The sequence below is a fragment of the Gopherus evgoodei genome, chromosome 5 (assembly GCF_007399415.2).
Source record: "Gopherus evgoodei ecotype Sinaloan lineage chromosome 5, rGopEvg1_v1.p, whole genome shotgun sequence".
NCBI classification, from domain to species: Eukaryota; Metazoa; Chordata; order Testudines; family Testudinidae; genus Gopherus; species Gopherus evgoodei.
In genome coordinates this window covers 78,622,425-78,647,520 of record NC_044326.1, presented here as the reverse complement: position 1 = coordinate 78,647,520, position 25,096 = coordinate 78,622,425, and positions in this window count along the sequence as shown.

Sequence of the window (25,096 nt, the reverse complement as noted above, 5' to 3'; positions counted from 1 at the left end):
AATTTAATAGCCCTGTGACAGGAAAAACACCACAGTGGCCAACACTGTAGCATTTAATTTCAGAAATGACACAAAAATGAAGAGGTTAGTTAAACAGAAATTAAAGGGTACAGTGCCAAAAGTGAAATCTCTGCAAGCTGCATGGAAACTTTTTAAAGACACCATACTAGAGGCTCAACTTAAATGTTTACCCCAAATTAAAAAACATAATAAAAGAGCCACCATGGCTAAACGACACAGTCAAAGAAGCAGTGAGATGCAAAAAGGCATCCTTTAAAAAGTAGAAGTTAAATCCAAGTGAGGAAATAAAAAGGAGCATAAACACTGGCAAATTAAGTCTAAAAATACAATTAGGAAGGCCAAAAGAGAATTTGAGGAACAGTTAGTCAAGGACTCAAAGTAATAGCAATTTTTTTAAGTACATCAGAAGTGCAAAGCTGTTAAACAACCAGTGGAGCTACTGGACAATCGAGGTGCTAAAGGAGCAATCAAGGACGATAAGGCCATTGCGGAGAAATTCTTTGCATCGGTCTTCATAGCTGAGGATGTGAGGGAGATTCCCAATCCTGAACTAGTCTTTTAAGGTGACAGATCTGAGGAGCTGTCCCATATTGAGGTATCATTAGAGGAGGTTTTGGAACAAATTGATCAATTAAATAGTAATAAGTCATCAGGACAACATGGTATTCACCCAAGAGTTCTGAAGGAACTAGAATCTGAAATTGCAAAACTACTAACTGTAGTCTGTAACCTATCATTTAAATCAGCTTCTGTACCAGATGACTGGAGGATAGCTAATGTGATGCCAATTTTTAAAAAGGGCTCCAGAGGTAATCCCGGCAATTACAGGCCTGTAACCCTGACTTCAGTATCAGGCAAACTGGTTAAAACTATAATAAAGAACAATATTGTCAGACACATAGACGAACATAATTTGTTGAAGAGTCAACATGCTTTTAATAAAGGTAGATTGGGGAGGCATGATTTCCTAGAATTCTTTGAGGGGGTCAACAAGCATGTGGACCAAGGGGATCCAGTGGATCTAAGTGTTCTAAAATTTTCAGAAAGCCTTTGACAAGGTCCCTCACCAAAGGCCTTATGCAAAGTAAGCTGCCATGGGATAAGACGGAAGGTGCTCTCATGAAATGGTAACTGGTTAAAAGATAGGAAACAAAGGATAGGAATAAATGGTCAGTTTTCAGAATGAAGAGAGGTAAATAGTGGTGTCCTTCAGGGCTCTGTTCAGGGACCAGTTCCATTCAACATATTCATAAATGATCTGGAAAAAAGGGTAAACAGTGAGGTGGCAAAATGTGCAGATGGTACAAAATTACTGAAGACAGTTAAGACCCAGGCAGACTGAAAAGAGCTACAAAAGGACCTCTCAAAACTGGTGATTGGGCAACAAAATGGCAGATGAAATTTAATGTTGATAAATGCAAAGTAATGCACATTGTATAATTGGGATTATGCTTTCCATATAAAATGATGGGGTCTAAATTAACTGTTATCACTCAAGAAAGAGATCTTGGAGTCATTGTGGATAGTTCTCTGAAAACATCCACTCAATGTGCAGCAGCAGTCAAAAAAGTGAACAGAATACTGTGAATAATTAGGAAAGGGATAGATAATAGGACAGAAAATATCATATATAAATGTCTCTCTATAAATCCATGGTACGCCCACATCTTGAATACTGTGTGCAGATGTGGTAGCCCCATCTCAAAAATGATATATTGGAACTGCGAAAGGTTCAGAAAAGGGAAGCAAAAATGATTAGGGGTATGGAACAGCTTCAGTATGAGGAGAGATTAATAAGACAGGGACTTTTCAGCTTGGAAAAGAGATGGCTATAGGAAGATAAGATTGAGGTCTATAAAAATCATGACTGGTATAGAGAAAGTAAAAAGGGAAGTGTTATTTATGACTCCTTATAACAAAAGAACTAGGGGTCACCAAATGAAATCAATAGGCAGCAGGTTTAAAACAAACAAAAGGAAGTATTTCTTCACACAACACACAGTCAACCTTCTGTTGCCAGAGGATGTTGTGAAGGCCAAGACCATAACAGGGTTCAAAAAAGAAATAGATAAATTCATGGAGGATAGATCCATCAGTGACTATTAGCCAGGGTGGGCAGGAATGGTATCCTTAGCCTCTGTTTGCCAGAAGTTGGGAATGAACGATAGGGGATGGATCACTTGATGATTACCTGTTCTGTTCATTCCCACTGGGGCACCTGGCACTGGCTACTGCTGGAAAACAGGATAGTGGGCTAGATAGACCTTTGTTCTGACCCAGTAGGGCCATTCTTATGTTCTTATGATAATCATTGCTGAATGAGGATATTCCTAGTGGGGTTCCACAGTCTGTCTTCCTGTATAACACAAGCCATAGACTCTCAAGTATTTCCTGCCTCAACTTTATACCTTCTAGTTAAGCCAAACCCTTTTTAGAAGGCTTCAACTGATGGAGAATTCACTGCATTTGTTAAGTTGTTCTACTAATTAGCTTCACTAAAACTTTGTACTTTATTTCTAGCTTTAATTTATCTAGCTTCAGTTTCCAAGCAATGGATCATGTTATGCCTTTGTCTGCTAGGTTAAAAAGTCCTCCCCTATCAGAAATCTTCTCTCTACATAGCTACATATAGAAGATGATCATGTCACATCCTTACTTTCTCCTAGATAAGCTACAGAGCTTTTTAAGTCTCTCACTTAAATAAACATGGATGAACGTAAACATTGAGGCTAATAACTCTCAGTGATATATCACTTTTCATTACATATATACTATAAACCATAGTTAAAAATAAACAGAAATAAATCCTCTGAGAGGAAAAGTTATTTCTGCCCTGGAGTACCTGTGTACTTAATTAAAGAGATGTAAAACGTGTTTGTGTTTGTGTTTGTTTTTTTTAACCCAAAAGGTCCACTTAACATTCTAAGCATTCCTTCCAATTTATAGCTTGCAAACTTTGAAAGCAAATATTTTCTACTCCAGGGAAGAAAATCGAAGAATGATTATTCCTCTGAACCCTCATAAAAAAACATAGGACACTAATGGTTTTATTTTTTGAAATTGAACAGATACTCTAAGGAGCAGCAAAAACATATAGCTCTGACCTCTGACACACATTGTAACTTCTTTATCCTTGAATGAAATTTCTACATTGTTTGGATGTGACTTACATCTTCATTTTAGTGCTGATTTATATCTTGTACTGGGCATTCAATCTGGAGATTTTGATTTTCCCCCCACCTCCCTCAAAAATGTTACTATTCAAGTGTATTTGGGCCAGAAACTAGCTAGGACTTCTTCAGTTTTCAGTTCTTCTGCTTTATTTACTTAACTAGTTCTTTTTTTTTTTTGCTTTATTTAAACTTTTTCCAGATCACATTTCAACTTCAATTAATTTTTGCTTTTGAAATTCCTGAAGGCTCTGTTTTTAGAACTGTTCTGTTTTGTTTGCATCTGCACTCTTCCTTTGGGTGTCATTATTCACTTGAATGATTTGTAGTGCCCACAGTACATATGGTGCATTATACATAGATCTATTTTGTTTGGTCTAGAAAGACTTTGATGTTCTACATATTTGCATTTAGCTATTCCATTCTTAGAATCCAGAGAGATTATTTTTAATGTTCCAATCAGGTTGTGACCCATAAAAGCATTCCAGGCCAAGAACCTTTCTTTTTTTGGAAGGAAAAAAAATCCTTTAGTATTTCATGAGGGAAAGAACAATTCTCAAGACTAAAGAAATAGGGGCTCCAGGAAAAATGCGAGAGAGCTGGTGTACAAGTGAAGTTTAGATGATATGTGAATATGGGGGGGATTCAGTACCTGGGGTACTATCCAAATATCATAATGTCCCTACACAACCATTTGAAATGTCAGAATATACCCTGCAACAATGGATTAGTAGGGAGAGTGCAGATGAAGTCAAAGGTGTCAAAAAACCCAAACTCAAACCCCAAATGTAATTTAACTCAATGGTTTCACAATGTATTCATGGTTGAAAAAAATCTAAAAATCTCCCTGTGGACATCATGAATACATATAACACATTTTATTAGGGATACTATGGCAACGAAAACACTAGATATCCAAGAATAATAGAAACTGAATGCATCTTGTAAAGATGTGTTATCAGACTGACTGCAGTGTTTCTCAAACTGTGGGTCTTGATCCTAGTGGGGAGGGGGTTAGATTTATGAAAGGGTGCCAGGGAGTTGCAAGATGTTGAAGGAGAGGGAACAACCCTAGCTAGCAAAACCTGCTGTCCTTCTTTTAGCAGCTCTCGCCCTATGGGTCTCAATGCATTCAGCTCTACACTCTGGGCATTGTGAACTGGCTCCTGGTGCATGAGATTGTAGAACCATTCTGGTTTGGCCTGGCCCCCCGATTGGGGCATCTGGGCCAAATATGAGTGATGTTAAGCAGAACAACTTACTCAAATTTGGCTTGGCCACCAGGCCCATCAGGCCCACATGCTTGTATGATCTGGCCCCTGGCACACCACCTGAACTAGCCCAGTGTAGCCAAGCCCCATAGGGGGAGAAGCTGCAGGAGCTGCCATTGTGGTTGGGGAGACTCAACCCACTCTGTGGGTTCCCCCTGACTTCCCACCCCCTGCAGACAGCATCTGACATGCCCCCATCCCCACAACCTGGTGGCAGCACCTGACACACACCCCAGGATCACATTAGGATTATATTAATACCATGTCTGGAGTAGTGGAGGTAGTCTAAAAATATGGTTGTATGTGCCTTTAATTTTTAGACACCCCACCTCTGAGATCCCTGGGGGTCATGTTAACAAAGGTGTACCCAAAGGATACTTGCAACATAAAAAGGCTTGGGAACCACTGGCCTGGTGTATCACCATGACTGCAAAATAAATGTGCATTCTGTTCAGACCGTACTGTTTACTTGAGCCCAATCCTGCAAGCCTCTATGTGTGGGACTCCCATGACTCTGTAGAAGGTGGTTCTGGAGAATTGGGCCCCACAACAAAAATCCTGCAAACGTTCATATATTAGTGAATTTTCTCATGTGAGAAGACCCAGTGGCATGAAGGGGACTACAAATATGAGTAAAGTTATGCATATGCTTAAGGGTATATAGGATCAGAGCTCAAGTTAGTAATTGTTTTAGTTCACAGATCTTGTTTTCTCCTTGATTTTTATATAGCACTTATCTGTGGTTGATGACTAATCTATATAAAAAGTTTCCAGGATTGTCACCTATGTGTCATTCAGAAGCCTAAGTGTGTATTTAAGTCACAGTGAAGCAACTGAAACGTTACAATCTTTTTGTTCAGAATATCACCAGGTTCAGTCATCATTACAAGTCAGTCTGTGACTATCCAAATAAGTTTATGATTTTAAAATTTACACCTGTGCAACAGCAAGGGATGTATTTATGCCTTGCCAAAAATCCTAGGTCATTGTGATACCACAGGTAATGCAACCAATCAGCACCCCTTTATTTTACAGTTAATTTGCATGCACTAATTTAAGTGGTCGTACGAGCAAGACTGCACAGATGGTTGATTACTTGGCAGAACTGCCACAGTTCTTCAAAGCCACCCACACAGCAACACAGCCAAAACCAAAACAATAACCCCAGACAACCCCACACACGATAGCACACACGCTTATTTGCCACCTGCACAAATCCACGCAACTCTCCCAGGACAACACAATCTGTACACAGTAACTCCAACCATCACTCTGAAGCAGTGAAGTAATGGAAACAGCTCCAAGAATGATAGTGAGCATTTTTTTTTGTTCAGAATATCACCAGGTGACTGGGATTCATAGTCTGCTACCATACAATTTTAAAAATTCTCAGTCATTTTCAGTCTTTTTTTCTTTACACATAAGACTTTAGAGATTACATCTATGTAACAGCATGGGCTTTCAGCTAAATATGAAAGTAAATGCCTAAATGCATAAGATACTTTTAATATGCCACATTAAGTGATTTAACTGATTGATTTTTACCTTTTTATTCTAATAAAGGGGATTTTATACATTTCCAGCCCTTCTCTTACCCTCCACTTCTACATTTTTTTTCTAACATCCTGTTTCCTATATATTCTTCCAATCTTCTTTTCACATTGCCCAAAAATCTATGCCTAGATTTCCTCAGCTTTTCTATAATTGGGATCACCTTCTCACATGCACACGGTAAAGGTGATTCTAATTACACTCTCAATAAAATGGCCAATGTTTCAAGTGGCAATATGTATAAACATAATGTAGATTAAGGAAATAATGTTATTGCACCTAATCGGAGAACAGATCTTGGATGCTTGCTTTTGACCACAGCTACTCCTATGCCTATTTAGGTTACTTTTTGGCCTGGTTCCAGAAGTGCAGGCTAAGAGAAAAGCGATGTCCAGATAGAAAGGAAAATTGCAGACAGCTGCCAGTGATAACAGCCCTGCAGATTATGACACTCAAAACACAGGTGTTGTACAGTTTTTAAAAAACAGTCTCCAAGCACTGGGTCATAATGGACATGAAATATGCTCTAGCTAGATTGTTTCTCAGATTTTTCTGAGTGGCTAAAACACAATAATCTAAATTGTTCTACAGAACAATACCGAGTCTCATACATAAAATTATATTTTTTAGTTTTTTTTATCCTTTCAGATGAATGGGTTGCCTGCACAGATTTTATGTCAATAGTACATCTTTACACAATTCGATTAAGTACAGATGAGACTGTGTTGGGGTGGATGGGTGTTACATGCATTATTCCTGCTGTGTATATTCAGCCACTTGTAAAAATCTTGCTCTCTGTTGCTATTGACTGAAATGGCATTTCATTCTCCATGGAAACTAACTTTTTGCATGCAGAGCAATGCACTCAAAAAGAAAGAGGAAAAAGCTAATGCAATGGAAGATTTAACTAACTGAATTCTATATTTAAAAATAAGAGCTGTCGATTAATTGCAGTTAACTCACGTGATTAATTTTTTGAGTTAATCATGATTACTCCATTTTAATCGCACTGTTAATAGAATACAAATTTAAATTTATTAAATATTTTAGATGTTTTCCTACATTTTCATATATATTCTTTGTTGTAACTGAAATCAAAATGTGTATATTTTTATTATAAATATTTTCACTGTAAAACGAAACAAAATAAATAGTATTTTTCAGTTCACCTCATACATGTACTCTAGTGCAATCTTTGTTGTGACAGTGCAATTTACAAATGTAGGGTTTTTTTTTGTCACATAACTGCACTCAAAAACAAAACTATGTAAAATTTCAGAGCCTACAAGTCCACTCAGCGATTGTCTGAACAAGAAGTAGCATTAAGACAAACAAGTTTGTTTACATTGTTGTTCTCTTCTTATTTACAATATCACCAGAAAAGGAGAACAGGGATTTGCATGGCACTTTTGCAGCTGGCCTTGCAAGGTATTTATGTGCCAGATATGCTAAACATTCGTATGCCCCTTCATGCTTCAGCTACCATTCCAGAGGACATGCTTCCATGCTGATGATACTCATTAATGTGCCAATTAAATTTGAAACTGAACACCTTAGGGGAGAATTGTATGACCCTTGCTCTGTTTTACCTGCATTCTGCCATGTTATAGAAGTCTTGGATGATGACCCAGTACATGGTCTTCATTTTAAGAACACTTTCACTGCAGATCTCACATTGGTACCTTCTTTGCATTTTGTTAAATTTCTAAAGATAGCTACGGCACTCGAGCCAAGGTTTAAGAATCTGAAGTGCCTTCCAAAATCCGAGAGGGATGAGGTGTGGAGCATGCTTTCAGAAGACTTAAAAGAGCAAGACTTTCTGATGCGGAAACTACAGAACCAAAAAAGAAAATCAAACTGCTGGTGGCATTTGACTCAGATAATGAAAACGAGCATGCGTGGGTTCACACCGCTTTGGGTTATTATTGAGCAGAACCCGTCATCACCATGGATGCATGTCCCTGGGGAATGGTGTTTCAGGCATACAGGGATATAGGAATCTTTAGAGCATCTGGTACATAAATATCTTATGATGCTGATGTGCCATGAGAAGGCCTGTTGTCACTTTCAGGTTACATTGTAAACAAGAAGTGGTCAGCATTATCTTCTGCAAATGTAAGCAAACTTGTTTGTGTGAGTGATTGGCCTAACAAGAAGTAGGACTGAGTGGACTTGCAGGCTCTAAAATTGTGCATTTTTTTGTTCCTATTCCTACATTTGTAAGTTCAACTTTAATGATAAATAGATTGCATTACAGTACTTGTATTAGGTGAATTGAAAACGACTATTCTGGCTTTTTTTACAGTGCAAATACTTGTAATAAATATAAAGTGAGCACTGTACATTTGGCATTCTGTTTAGTAATTGAAATCACTATTTGTAGAAAGCATCAAAATATTTAAATAGTATTCTATTATTTAACAGTGTGATTAATTGCAATTAATTTTTAATTGCTTGGCGGCCTTATTAAAAAAACTTTATATTGAGAAAATAATCTAACACAGGCATTCATCAGTAACTCTTTTTAATGAAAGAAGTTAAAACTCAAACACTATTCCAAACAGGCAAGACCCCCAAATCAGTCAGTGGAGAATGTCCCTACATAGGCAAGAACTAGTCTTATGCTAACTTAATGACAAAAGAAGTAGAACAAAGAAAAGTAATGCTCTGTAACCATATAAAACACCATTAGTAGTGTGTTACAACTGAATCTAATATGTTTAGGTGGTTAAGTACTATGATTATTTTACAAATAGGCAAACTGTGCAGAAAAAATGACTTTCTCTAGACTACAGGGAGATTGTCAGAAGTGTAATTAAAACTTGAGGTTTACACAGCCCAGTCCTGTATGCACATATCACTAGATTATACCTAATTGTAAGATATCAAGGGAAAGATGCTCCTATGGACTTGTATTAGTGTAAAAGCCTGCTGACACTGTGCATTCATTTTGTAATATCTATGTATCAAAGTAACCTAAAACCACACTACAATACTCTGATCTACAGAGGATCACTAATGCTATCAGGAGTAAAGTTTCACACTTCTGCAGCTTCATTAATAATCTATGATAAAAGGGAATAAGTCAAAGAATTATGCAAGTGCCTATTCACTAGTCAGAACCATCAATCTAAAAAGATGATGTGGCTGATTGTGAAATAGTAATTGTAAATTGAATTGAGAAGCCATTTAAAACAAGGAATAAGTAATAGAAAGAACCTCTGTGGCTAATAACAGGAACTAAAAGCTAAATTAAAAAATGGACCAGAAATAAATTGCAGGCAAGGTAACCAGATGTTAGTCTTGCTGTTTTCTGAAATCATATGTGCAGCTAATAAAGATAAATTGAACAACTTTCTAATGTTGATTGATATCAAATAGAAAATCCTGTTCTGTTCAGATAGAGGAAGCCCAATTTCAACAGCACTTATTCTAGGAACACTATTTTTTGGTTCTTATTACAAGTTGTACCTTGTGCTATGCTTGAGTAGAACTCTCAAGATGGAGAAATGGTTTGATGAGCCTGATCACTTCACACTTACCATGAATAAGTAAACCAATACATTCAAAATTTGAGGTTTCTTTAATTTGAAAAATAGATCGGTAAAAGTATCTACTATAATGCTCAGCCTACGACTGGACAGCTAATCACATATCTTATCATCTATCTCTATATTCAGGCTTGATCTGTGTACCACATTACTCCAACATTCTATATAAAGTCTGAAATGGGAAATGCAATCTCTATTTAGGATTGTGCAAAAAGAATGAATATACTAGTGAGTATCTGCTGCTCCATCAGTCGTAATAGGCTTTCCATCTGCATACCATACATCAGAAGAGATTAATCTTATGTTTTGTTTTGGGGTTTTTTTGGCTCATACTGATTGTTGCCTCTCTCTACGAGCAAGCACAGTGTATTGCACACACTTTGAAAACTGAAGTATGTGTCCAGAGCTGAAGAGATGTGAAGACTAAGGGTACACGTACGCTTCATGCTGGGGGTGTAATTTCCAGTTCAAGGAGACATACCTGGTTAGCTCTGATCCAGCTAGCACACTAAAAAGTAGCAATGTACTTGTGTTGGCATAAGTAGCAGAAGCAGCTAGCCACTTAAGTATATGCCCTAGGGGCTTGGTGAGGAATGTAGTTGGGGCAGCTACACTCTGTTTTTAGCCTGATGAGCACTAGTGCAGGTATGTAGACTTAAGCCAGGAATCCCTCCTCCAGCTCTAAGCATGCATGTACCCTGTAAGCGAAGTTAATGAAAAGTAGGTCAGGATAGATCACAATGGTCACGCTATAGCTAGAAATGTTTGCTTTTCTAGAAACTCTTAACAGGACGTGGAAATCTTTCAAGAATAATTAAAAGGACAGAAAGAAGGCAATGACTGTTCTAAGTATTTTTTTTTCCTATTAGAAATAAGTTCTAAAACTAACCTAGGTTGGTCTTAACAAAAATAAAATAGCAACAATGTCTTTTCTTTGATGATAGGTCCCTAGTTCACTGACCTTTCTGGCTGAAGTGATTAGATTTTAGAAAAATGCCCTCTGAATGGTTATGAAGTAAAGGCCTAGCTCTCTCACATGCTGAAAGGGTGGCTCAGGGAGGGCCTGCAGACTCAAATCAAAACTCCTCTGCTTCACCAAAGGGTCCCGCCTGGTGCAGAGGGTCTTGCATAAGCTTTACCAACCGTGTGCACTACGTAACATTAGTAGGGCTGGAGGGAGAAATTGTGGTGGAGAGGGAGAGTTACCATAATAAGCTACATTTTCCTTGGCAATAATCTGTTCTCCTCTACTTTACCATTCATCACTTGGTATTGGCTTATCAACATATTAATACACTTGGAAGGCTGCTCCATTTATATCTTAATTGATCTGTAGCACTTAAATTCTATACAAATCTCAGACACGTTCCCCTCACAAGACCTTTTAAAAAAATATTGAAAACTAGCCTTCTCTGATCCCTAGACTACATTAATCAGGATTCTGGTTCACCTAGCACCTTATCATGGAGCTGCTTTGATACATCTACCCATTTTGAGAACTGAGAGAGAACAGAAAATACAGTCCCCTCTAATGAACACAACCATGGAAGAGGCCATTTTTTCTCATCCTGAACATTTCTCTCTCAGCCATTCATATACCTTTTCCTTCTTTACTGCACGAGGCCAGAAAAATTGTAGTCCACCTCCTCCATCCTGTTTCTCTTGCTCTTTTTAGAGAACAAACGTTTTTACCAGTAGTGTAATTTCCCCAGTAAAAGCAGGATTTGTATGCTTCTGTCGACAGAGATGACCCACTTTTAGTGAAGAGATGCCTTCCTTGTGAATGACAGCTCATTCAGCTGTTGAAGATTATTGTTAATGGAATTCTCATTACAATCAAAGTTGATTAATCTTGGAGCTCCTGAGTCTGAACACATTGAGGCAAACGTTTAATAAAATGTAATATTTTATCTGTTTCCTAAGAAACTGTCCTGTATTTCCTTTCCTAGACTGACTTATCAGGATATTATAATTACATGTAACAAGAAGTTTCCTCACTTTATAACCGGCATGGTATTCCTGGTAGATTGATGACAACATTATAGTTCACAAATATAGAAGTGTTTTTGATTAAGCCTTGCTTCTTCCACAAGGTCACAAATGCTCATCAAGGTCAGTAGAAGATGCTATTTCATTTTCATGCAAAGACAGCAAGTTCGCACCAGAGAACGTCTCTTCAAAATCATCCATTACATATTTGTCCTCTAGAATCTCTTCCTGTGTCATGCACAATGCTGAGCACATTGTTGCATAATTAAACAACAATAACTGTATTACGCACAAAGCAAGCTTCTGTGCTGGGTGTGTGAAAGAGATTTTTGCACAACACTTGAGACAGTGCCCAAAGCTCCTCCTATATGGGAAAGACCATGGCTCAGGAAGTAATTCTGAGAGGAATCAGAAATGTCAGCTGTCCTGCCCTACTGGTATCTATATTCAAAATTAATACTCTCTGAGGATCAGGGAAGGTTAATACTGGGACAGCTGTCAACTGTGATTTGAGTTCCTGAAAGCTTTTTGACAAGAATCAATAAAAACAAATTTCACTTGTCAACTAACAAATAGAGTTAATAACTATATCCACAAAGCGAGAACAAACTGCTAGTAGTAAGAAGGTAAGCCTAAAACATTGTGGGCTAGCTTCTCTCCTGTGCCAAGATCCACTAACTGTAGGAGTGTAGCACTCCCTAATTCAGCTGCTGCAACTGCTCCAGCCCCACCGTTAGAGTAAATGATAGTATCTTTAAGCTAAAGAAATCTAAATTTACAGCAGCTATCTATTGTTCCTAAGAGACCATATGCTAGCTGAGAGGTGATGGAACATTAGCACAGAAACTGCCTTCATACGCTTTATGTCAGCAGAAAGCTTCCCCCTACTAGGGGGATTTTCATGTGATTAGCCAATTACAGTCAGATTCTTGTCCTTTAACATTGTCTGAATGGCACGGAGGAGCCAAACTGTAAGAGAATCTGGCCCTACGTACCTTCCTCACATTTTCAGAGTTTGGTCAAGACTATTATGCTTCCATAGTCCTTACACTTATCGCTATTTCCTGTGAGGAAATTGATATGGCCTAAAAATTAGACTCAAGATTTAAACAATTGAAATTTGAATGGCTTTATGAATAAGCCAGCATTCTGTCATCATTAAGACCACTCCCAGATGGCTGTCTTTTGGCAAACAGTGACCAAACCCACTTATATCCTCTAGATACCCCATGTATCACACTGAACAATTCTTCTCCCTTTTGGGTGATTATGCATTTCAAATGTTTGTAGAACATTTTTTTTTTGATGTGATGTTCTTATTGCCAAGAGATGATTTTTATTACCAATAGCAAAAATTAACATAAATAAAGCCAATTATAAATAGGTCCAACTGCCAGACCTACTTGTCTCTTATTGAAAGAGAAGCTATAGTTACAGTAATTTTCAGCTTTTGTTTGCCATTGCATTCTGACTGTACCTACATTACTGTTGCAAAAGGGGGGGGGAACCTTCTGCAATTGGGATTGGTACCATTGTCTGATGTATTAATTAAGAAATACTTATTGTGAAGGTCAGAATTATGAATATTTCATACTGAGTGTAACCACTAATCGTGCTCAAGTGTTTGAGAAACTCAGAGCTGGCTGATGATCTTTTGCACTGCCATTATGAGAATTTAGAATAGTACAGTAATTGAGCAGTGATGAGTGTCAGGAAGGAGGAAACTTGTAGAAAGGTGCCAGTTAATTAATTTTACCAGATGTGGGGAAAACTAGAAATAAGTGCAGTACATATGTTTAGAAGACTACACATTTTCTATGCTACATCACTTTTTCTATCACATAATTGTAACAGCTCAGTGGCCCTCAACTTCTGTCCATACTATTACTCCCTATTACACTAGAAAAAAGTTAAATATGAGTGCTCCCTCACTTTTAGTTAGAAAGAAAGGAATGGTGGTTGATACCTTGAAACATGTCTGCAGCTTTGTGAGGGTCATGATCCCCAGCGTGAGAATGCATATATTTTATTTAAACAGACAACACCTGGACCAATGACGCTAGCACAGTGTTTGAGTTACCACAGCTACAGGGAAATGCTGTAGCGTCGCAGTGTGATAACCAATAATGAATATTAAGGACCTCATTATCATGATATCACTCCAGTTTTATGCTACTGTAACTCTTGAAGTCAGTGGAGTTACTGGTGTAAAATTGAAGAAATTCCATGATGAATAGGACCCAACTTTCCAAATTCTGGCCACTGATTTAAGTTACCATATCCTGCTACATCTGTCTTAGGGTAGTGATGACCTTAAAAATGGCCATTTCATTATCAAATTCCCTCTTAGTAATAACAACCATTCTTATAACTTATCTCTGTGATCAGTTCACTTTAGTTTCACTCACTGGGACATGCATTACTTATATCAAAGCTGGCATAAGTTAAAAATATCCACTAATGGCTACCGTTTGAACAGCTACCTTGCCTCTACAGTCCTCTGAAGTGATATTATGGTCCAGTTTTTTAGGAAGTGGTACTTTTGATGATTTTTGTCACAACAGCCAATCCATGTGTTCTGATTTTGAGACATTCTTTGATGCAGCTTACAAGGAAATGTAACAGAGAGCAACAACAAAATCTAAATAAAAGCACACTCCTCCTTTTCCACCAAAAACAGTTAAGTTAGAATGATCACATGAAAAGACAAAATATCTACCTTGTCCAAATAAAAGTCTTAATTCTTGGTTGCATAAGATCATTTCAATGTCAGAGACTGCAGTCCAATTCAATACTCCACACCCTCCCCGGATTATTTTCTTAAGTAAATTAAATCACTAACATGTGCAACTTGTACTTCACTTGTTCAAACCTACGAAGAGACAGGAGGACATTGGTACTTCTCTCACATATGATGGATAAAAGCAAAAAAGTAGTAATCTCTTAAACAAACTACATTAGCCATAGGATTATAGTTTTAATAACTTGGCATTTCCAATCCATTATGAGCAAGAATTTAGGCAGTCATCTTTTTGGGACTGATCTGATCCTTATAATTAAGTATAGTAGTTATTACTTTAGCTTGGTGTCAGTATTTACTGAGAGATCTAGTATACCTGGGCCAGTACTATAAATGATTATTTTGAGTGTCCATATTATTGCTTCACATGGCACGTATGTGTTTTCTGGATTCTGAATAACACTGAGTGCTGGCTGCCTGAAAAAAGAATGACTTTGCCACTTGATTCAAAGGTAAAGCTAGCTAGCAGGCAGTAACTGTGATAGGATAATTGAGTGGAATACATCATTACCCCTTTTTCCTCAGATTCTTTAAGGTATCTGTGTGTCCTAGTCACAATAATTTACCCATACTATTATTTATTTTTATATCTTCAACATGGGATAGCCTTTATACGTGTGTTTGGCTGCTTGAGAGTGTGCGGAAAATAAAATGTGTGCTCTATTGAAGGATTTTTCCTTCTTCTACATATTTAAAAAGACACCGTCAACTTGACATCTACTGATTTTTTTATTTTATTTTATTTTTTTTAAAAATACAGTCCTCTTGCCCATTTTGCAATCACATTTTCTCACATAGGTATCTCTCTCTAGATATCGATATTGAGACAGTGAGATCGAGAGATCGAGATATGAGAGAGAGATTTTTCTCTCACCTGTTGCTGTGTGGAAGACCCAGAGAAAACTGACTACGTAAATAATTTACCATATTGGAGAACCAAGGAAAAATACTTTACAAAATCTTCATCAAAAGCACAAACTGAAGAAATAGAAAGAAATAACTTTGCTCTCTAATGTCTTTCAGTTCTTGTAGCAGTTGTAAGGGGAAAAAAATTCAGACAATTGTGATTTTTAAGTTAAGTCTTTCAGTTTCTCTCAAACCATCTGTTTTCCTTTTCCTTTCTATTCATGCTCTCTTTTTCTAGGTGTTTAAAAAAAATTTAAAATAAGCCAATTCTTTTAAAACAAACAAAAAAACAACCTCAGTGTGTGAGTTTAATAGGAATATTTACAAGTAAGTATATCAGTATCTGACAATGACATTGTGGCATCATGTGTGTTTTCTTGTGGCGATATAGTCTGATTCATGAGGATCAAGATCATGAATGAATATTGCACAGGAATGTGCACACTCACACTGAAGACTTAGTACGATGCTTGACCCTTTTTTTCATCCAGTTTTTTGCATCTCTCTGCCTCAAAGCATTTATACCTTCCATTCTGATCCATCTGTAGCTATGTCTTCAAAGTTGTCAATATTTATTCTGCTTGAGAGGAGATTCCGTTTCACTGTGTCTTTGACCACCATTCCTGTGCTTTCCAAGTTTGAGCTCACTACAGAAAATTTTATTTTGGAATCTGTCATCGCCATTCTGATAACATGACATGTCCATCTAAGCAGAGCACTGATGATCATTGTCTCAGTGCTTGTAGTTTTTGCTCTTTCTCCCCAGTGGACCTTCGTATTAGAATGGAGACAACACGTGATTTTTTTTTTAAGTTGCTTTAGTGGTTCTGAGGTAAACTGTCCATGTTATCTCTGCTGCATTGTATATAATCAATTTTGTTGACAGTTTGTTGGTTGACCAAAGTCTTCTGAAGGCTTGGCTTGCTTTTTGTATTCTGTTTTGACATTTTTTGATCCAGGGAAATGTCACCTTAGATGCAACTGCCAATATATGTCAAGTGATTGATGCTTGTTCAGTCTAGATCATCGATGGTGATGTTTGGCTCAGTGGTAATGGTTGATGGAGCTAGTTGTTATTACTAAAAGGGAGTTTGATAATAAGCTGGTGAATGTTATCATTATTTTACCTATCTTAAAGTCCACAGATTAATTAAATAGATTCAAAATAGTTATTTTCTTCAGTTCCCAGTAGATGTTTGTGTGTATCATCTTGAAGAACTATACACTCAGGCCTGGTCTACACTATGCGTTTAAACCGAATTTAGCAGCGTTAAACCGATTTAACCCTGCACCCACCCACACAACAAGGCCCTTTATATCGATATAAAGGGCTCTTTAAACTGGTTTCTGTACTCCTCCCCAACAAGAGAAGTAGCGCTGAAATCAGTATTGCCATGTCGGATTAGGGTTAGTGTGGCCGCAAATCGATGTTATTGGCCTTTGGCCAGTATCCCACAGTGCACCATTGTGACCGTTCTGGACAGCAATCTGAACTCAGATGCACTGGCCAGGTAGACAGGAAAAGCCCCATGAACTTTTGAATTTCATTTCCTGTTTGCCCAGCGTGGAGCTCTGATCAGCACGGGTGGTGATGCAGTCCCAAATCCAAAAAGAGCTCCAGCATGGACTATATGGGAGTTATTGGATCTGATCGCTGTATGGGGAGACAAATCTGTTCTATCAGACCTCCGTTACAGAAGACGAAATGACAAACCATTTGAAAAAATCTCCATGCTATGATAGACAGAGGCCACAGCAGGGACTCAGCACAGTGCTGCGTGACAAGCATAACGGAAAGCCAAAGAATCAAATGGACACTCATGGAGGGAAGGGGGACTGAGGACTCCACCTATCCCACAGTCCCCACAGTCTCCGAAATGCATTTGCATTCTTGGCTGAGTTCCCAATTCCTGTAGGGTCAAAAACATTGTCCGGGGTGGTTCAGGGTATATCTCATCAATTTACTCTCCCCCTCCCCCCCCCCCGTGAAAGAAAAAGGAAAAAAATCATTTCTTGCCATTTTTCAATGTCACCGTATGTCTACTGCATGCTGCTGGTAGACTCGGTGCTGCGGTGATGAACAGCAGCATCCTCTCCCCTTCCTTTCCTGATGGCAGACAATAGAAAATAGTGGAAAACATTCATCAGCCCGTGAGTGCTCGTGGCTGGCCTCGGTGAGGTAGGCTGGGGGCGCCTGGGTGAAAATGGGAATGACTCCCTGTCATTCCTGGCAGATGGTGCAAAATGCTGGGTAACTGTCCTCATCATAGCAGCTGGAGCCTGAGCTCCATCAGCCCCCCGCCTCCCTCTTTTGTGTCTAAAGAAAAGATTCTGTACTCTCTGGACTATCATAGCAGTGGGTGGCTGTGATCCTCTCCCTCCCATCCTTTAATGTCCTGCCTGGACTATCATACAGCTGGAGGCTGGCTCTCTCTCATTTTCTCTCGCTAAAAAGTCAGTGTTTCTTATTCCTGCATTCTTTATTACTTCATCACGCAAATGGGGGACACTGTCACGGTAACCCAGGAGGGTTGGGGGGAGGAGGGAAGCAACAGGTGGGTTTGTTGTTAGAATGGCATGCAGCTCATCATTTCTGCAGGATCTCTGGGGCTCTGACCCAGAGCGACTCTGCTTTCTGGCTTTCTAATAGACTTGCCCCATATTCTAGGCAGGACTGACTCTATTTTTAGATAAAACATAAAGGAAATGACCCGGGGAGTCATTCCCATTTTTGTCCATGTGCCCCCAGACGACCTCAGCAAGGCCAGCCAGGAGCACCTATGACAGCAGCAGATGATACAAAATGATTGATAATAGTCGTCTCATCACCAATTTACAATGGCAGATGGTGCAACAGGGATGGTAACCATCTCTGCTACCTTGCAAAGGCAAATGAATGCTGCTGTGTAGCACTGCAGTACCGCCTCTGTCAGCGACATCCAGTACACATACAGTGACAGTGACAAAAGGCAAAACAGGCTCCATGGTTGCCATGCTATGGCGTCTGCCAGGGCAATCTAGGGAAAAAGGGCGCAAAATGATTTGTCTACCGTTGCGTTCACGGAGGAAGGATTGAGTGACGACATTTACCCAGAATCACTCGCGACAACACTGTTTTTGCACCATCATCATTGGGATCTCAACTGAGAATTCCAATGGGCAGAGGAGACTGCAGGAACTATGGGATAGCTACGGGACAGCTACCCACAGTGCAATGCTCCAGAAATCAACACTAGCCTTGGTACATGGACGCACACCACCGAATTAATGTGCTTAGTGTGGCCGTGTGCACTCGACTTTATACAATCTGTTTTACAAAACTAGTTTATGTAAAATCGAAATAATCCCATAGTGTAGACGTACCCTAAATAATTAAGTTACAGCATAATAATTAGAACTTACACTGTTATTTTTGGACAAGTTCTTCTGAATTTAATAAGAGTAAATCAAAAAGGTGCTATAGAATTATTACAGGATAACTTCCATAAAAAATATTGGGAAAAATAGCATTTAATAGAGGATTATGCTCTTTGTATAGGCTTAATGAACTACTCTCCAGAAGGGAATATAATTCTCTCTTTAATTCTATAGAATGGCTTAAAATATTCTTTAGGGCTTTTCCGTAAGAAATTTAACTTTAAGGATCATACTTTGAGTGGCAAGTGTGAAAAATAAGCTCAGTGATTATTGCAAGAGAAAATGGGAGCTGCATGACTGATACTTAGTACATATAAGTAAGTTTTCAGCAGCTAATATGGGTTGGTGTATATCAACCTTCACAACTGTTAAAGAGAAAGTTGCCACAGATCAGATAATATACATTCTTCTGAAGCTGCAGAGATCCCAAGATGGAGGAGAACTGTTAGGGAAAGGATGAGGGAACTTGCATGGAATGCCTGATTCTTTTTTTTTTTTCTTGCACCAGTGTGAATCAGGGGCTGCTCAGATGAAAGCCGCTAAGTCAGATTAATACAGCAGTGGTGTAAATGAAAAGAAAATGTGACTTGGATGTTCTCCATTCTCTGTTTACAATGAAATCCAGCTCTGGGGTTATATGTGAGTGTGCCAGAGGAGAGGGGAGTGCAGTTTGTTGCAGTTCTCCAAGAAATTGGACTTGGGAGCATGGAGGGGGAGGGGTTAGGGCTGGTAGATCAGCCGCAATATGAACTTGCTGGTCATTGACCCCTATGGAGCAGGAGCACAATATTAGTAGAGAATACTATCGGCAGCCAGAAGTGGTGTCAGGGTCTCTTTCCCACTTTGAACTTTAGCGTCCAGAAAGTGGGGACCTGCCTGTTCCCTGCTAAGCTTAATTTCTAGTTTAGATTTTATCACACTGCCACCAACCCAAAATATAGTGTTTGGGTACACTCCCGGTCCCCCCAAACCTTCCCTGGAGGACTCAAGACCCAAACTCCCTGGGTCTCAAAACAAAGGGAAATAAACCATTACCCCCTCCTTTCTTCCTCCCAGACTTTCCCCTCCCTGGGTTCCACTGGGAGATCACTGTGATTCAACCTCCTTGAATCTTAAAACAGAGAGGAAATACACCTTCCCCTCCTCCCCCTCCCAGACTCTTCCCGAGAGAGAGACAGTGATCCTAACACAGAGAGAAATTAACCTTTCCCTCCCCCTTCTCTTCTTTCCCCCCACCAATCCCTGGTGAGTCCAGACCCCGTCCCCTGGGGTCTCACACAAGAATAATAAAAAAAATCAATCAGGTTCTTAAAAGAAAAGCTTTTAATTAAAGGAAGAAAAAAATAAAAATTATCTCTGTAAAATCAAGATGGAAAATGTTACAGGGTCTTTCAGCTTCACCTAGACCAGCGGGCTCCCCCTCCCAGCCTAAGTATACAAGTTACAGCAGAGTTAAAATCCCTCCAGCTAAATACACATTTGCAATAAAGAAAACAAACAAATGCTTAATCCGCCTGCTATCTAGTACTTACAGTATGGAATAGAAGAGATTTTTTCAGAAAGATTGGAGAGCCTGTATACAAGTCTGGTCCCTCTCAGACCACAGAGAGAACAGAGGACAAAGAAAACAACACAAAACAAAGACTTCCCTCTACCCAGATTTGAAAGTATCTTGTCTCCCAATTGGTTCTTTGGTCAGGTGTCAGCCAGGTTTACTGAGTTTGTTAACCCTTTACAGGTACAAGAGACATTAACCCTTTACCATCTGTTTATGACAGGTGGTGATAAGGAGGTTTTCTCTTCCCTCAGTCCATAGGAAACATACCCTGTGCCAAACTGTGTTATGTAGGCCTCGTGCAAAAGATAAGATTTGGCCTCAAGTAAGGGTCACCCAGTTACATTAGATAAACTGAACTTTCAACTGCACTGGAAATACACATTCTGTTTATTATAAAGGATAAATGTATTGGCAAAGTTATTCACAAGAAACAAACTACGTATTAAATTACATATTTACTTCATATACATTACTGCGGGAAGAGTAGATAATGCTGCTTGTTTAGTTTTGTGCATCATCACTCAAAACACATTGTAGAATATTGTTGTAAACTTGTAATTGTTAATACAATGGGAAAGAGAACCTTTGGAGAGGTGGCATTCAATATCAGGAGTAGTAAAAACAAAATACAGATACCTGAAAATAAAGCATCAGAGGACGAGGAATTCACTGCTATGATTTGTCTATATTACAGAGGTAGTTGACAACAAGAGACACAGCAAGCTACTCTTTAATGTTCTCCTCTTCTACTGCAGCTGCTTTACTTTCAGTTCAAGAAGAAAAAAACCTGGTTTTGCACAAGAAATGCCTTTTGACTGTGGGTGGTTTTTTGTTTTTTAAACAGCACCAGGTCAGAAAATAAGCCAAAGTACAAATTACAGTTTTCCATTCCATGAGAAAATGGCTAGGTAGGTCTACACTACATCCACCATCAGCAGCTATGAGAAATTGCTGATTTATAGCTCCTTGTTGGCTGATATTATTTTGAAAAAGAGTACAGTAAATAGAGTTGCTGCTTCCCTTTAAAGAAGATTCCAATGTTTGTATAAGGAATGCTTATTATCAGGTGCATAAATAAGGTTGACACGATTCTTGGGTTTGTAAAGCAGCTGGAAATGGCTGGTGGAGAATTGGGAACTCTTTACAGAAAAATGTTGTCCAGGCAGCTCTGTCACCTCCTTCACAAGCACCCTTGCCCCACTGTTCAGAGGATGGGGATGGGGCATGATAGGGAGGGAAGGCAGCATGGCAGAACAGAGCTCTGCTGTGTCTGATTCTCCCTGAGGAGCTGCTGTCCTGCCAAATGGCCAAAAATATAGGAGTAATCAGCTTCCTGCGGCTCCCCTCTCTGAGCAAAGTTTGGTTGTAGTGGAGAATCTGCCTAAATTAAAAAAAAAAAGTCTGACTCCCCCCTCATTTAAACTACTTAGACAAAACATAAATGCTTGTTTTGAGACAAATGAGGACTGCTTGAGAAATGTCATCTGAGCAGTTTAACTGCTTTGGTAACAGCTTGAGAAATGTTAAATAAGTAATTCAGTTTGACTTGTGATCCCTTTCACTTGCTATTCTGTTCCCATTCCTTTGTATCTTCAGTTTAACTAATGACATGTGCTGATTGGCTTCCAACTTTTGGCATTACTTCTACCCCTGACATTACCCAAATGCCATTAGAAACAGATGCTGGGTAAATAATCCAATATACACGCTTCAAATGCCATCTCCTTTCTTTTGTGTGGAACTGGAGGGATAATTATTATCAATTGCCTATGTAACTATATGTATACTGTTTGTTTTGGTTCTTGTCATGAGCAAAATTCTCATCCTAGAGCTGACATTGCGGCAATTTTAGGGTTTTGCTGATAACACCTCTGCACTAAGACTTATTTATGTTTTTTCTTTTTTTTTTTATCTATGCACAGGAATTGCTGCAGAGTATGCCTCCCCCGCATGCACATCACAATAATGAACTGAAAGATATTAGTAATCACTGGAAACCCTTGAACAAGTCAGAGACTGCATTTAGCACTGCATAGACTCCGCCCATAAAAAATAAAATAAAATTGTACTGTCAAAAGTGGCAAAAAGTAAAATTAATTCAAAATTTTAAATATTTATCTGAAATAATAGGTAGATCAAGGTTCCAAGAAAGCATAGCAGAAACCCTACCACTGAGTTCAAATGTAATGAAAGTCTCTTCTCAGGCATAGCTGCACTCACACAACTAAAGAAAGAGAGTGAAACCACTCTGTGAAGAAAAAGTGACTATATGTCTCCTGGACTCTGCAAATGAAAAAGTTTATCATGCATATTTTCAAAGGGGTCTCAGTCTGGCCTTACCTCTGTGGGTATAACAAGCCCCTTGGCAGGAGTATGGTTCAACTGTGCAAAGAGAACATGAGGTGTGGTTAGGGTGACCAGATGTCTTGATTTTATAGGAACAGTTCTGATATTCGGGGCTTTTTCTTATATGGGCACCTATTACCCCCACACTCTGTCCCGACTTTTCATACTTGCTGTCTGGTCAACCTAGGTATGGTGGTACTACTTGGAGTGTGCACCCTGATTGGAGCATGAAGCCTATCCATGAGTCAGTTTCAACACAGAAAAAGGTTGGCAAGGGACATTTGTAGGGAGGAGACAGCAGGCAGAAAAGAAGCAGGTGTACCTCCGGTTCTTCCTCCCTCCCCACATAGAAGGGTCAACAGGATCTTGGCTCTGTCATTTAGTATGAAGATTCCTGTCCTCCCCCTGCAGACCTTTCTACCCAAGATCCTCATGCTGGGCACTAGAGATGGGATTTTCTCCTTAGTGTATGTGCAGTACACTTGTGCATACAATTATATGCACTCTCATTTGTTCACGCAAATGAGAATTTGTTGTTTTCTGTGGTTGATTTGCATACAGAAATGTGCATAAATTCTATCATTTTCATGCACATGTGATTATAGGTAGAAAGTTAGAAACTGGAGTATTGTGGGAAACAGAATTTTCACAGGAGATGGATTCAGAGTACAGAATTTATTCCCAAGTGAAAAAGAATAAGCATGGACTTCACTCCATTTTATCAACTAAATGAATAGATGCTGGGGATGCTGCTGGCTTGAAGTGGTTTCTCTTATATACTGGGTTTACAGTTTGATTTAATGGCTCTTAGCACCTGTCGCTATACAAATTGTTCCTAACTAAATGCAAAACTAGCTTTCCCTCACTACATTCTTCCTATATACACAAAGTGGGTATATAACACACCAACACACTTTTTTTTTTCAACCTCGGTCCCCCTCCCCCAACTCCTGAAAACCTAGTCATGCTATTTCTCCAACGGGCTGGAAAGAAAGAATTATGATTTCTATTTTCAAATATATGAGATGCACTCAGATGCTATGGTGTTAAGAACATATGCTTACATAAACAACATCTTGCAGTATGGGCCTGATTCTACCACCCTCATTTATTTATGAGTAGACAGTTAAGCTCTTATATAGCCCCTCTGGAAAACAGTGGGAGTCTTTCCATTGATTTTAATGGAATTGATCAGATCTTTACTCTTTGTATAGTAACATGAAGTCAATGTATAATTTGCAAAGCAAGATGTTAATCAGTATAAGGGTGGTAGAATCTAACCCTACACAAGCATTAATTATTATTGTCACTCTCTTAACATAGCTAGATATTTTCTCTTTTCACAGTTACAATCAACTTTCTGAACTGTATCAGATCACTGAAAGACTTTTATCACATTGTGTCACATGATTTCAGGCTTATCCTGGTTATGGTTCATCAAAGGCAGCATCAAAAATTAACCTTATTCTATTTTGTTTCAGCGAAAGCATGTTTATTATCTAGTGATTTCTGAAAGATTAATCAGCTATTAAAATTTTTGCTAGCTAGTCAAAATATTGACATTAGTTTTCTTGGCTGTCCAGATATTGCATAGTTGTTTGCATTGAGTCTGTTTGTCTGGTACTGTGTACAGCACATCCAGATTTGAAACTTGCTAACATTTTGACAAAGAACCCATTGTGGGAATTGCTAAGTGCCATTACTGGGAGATGAGGGTGCTCAGTTCTTCACAGAATCAGACCCTCAATTTACCCAGGCAAACTCCTATTGCTTTCAAGGCTGGGTCCTCCATGATTTGGTGGCAGCTATTTAGCAAACCATTCCCCCTTACCCCTACAGTTTGCATGTGTTTGTGACAAAACAGTAAATGACTTAATTCAATTTTTCAATATGTCAAAAATTCATAGTACTACTAGGAGGCTAAAAAGCTATTTATATAAGAATAAGGCCTCAATGGTTAAGATAAAAACATCCTTTTATTGAGCAAAGGCTGTTCTCTTTGATTAAACTAAATAGTGTGACAACATTCAAAAATCATAGCTCAATGAATTTGCTGCAGGTAATGAACTAGATAGCCATGACTACCAGAAAGGTTATAGTAATATAAGTACATAGCAATTGCCATATCAGTTCAAATCCGAGCTCCATGTAGTCTAATACACTGTCTCTGACAATAACCAGGACTCAGCGATTCAGAGGAAGGTGCAAGAATTTCTATACTGGAGAACTGTGGAGTTACCTGCCAATAAAATATTTTTTAATGATTGATTTAGGCTTGGAAGTATTAGGGTTTATATACCTTATATGTTTTATCTAGTTTGACCTACCCATGGTTTTATCCATGTAAGTGGCAATCCTGTTCTAAATTCTGCCAAATTCCTGGACTCAGTGATATTTTGAATGTATTTCCTTTCAATTTAATTGGCTAGTTTTGTTTGTTTTGTTTATTTTGAGAAAAGATAATTAGAAGTGACTGATTCTCTCTCATGCATTATTTGTTGTTCAAACTAAACAAC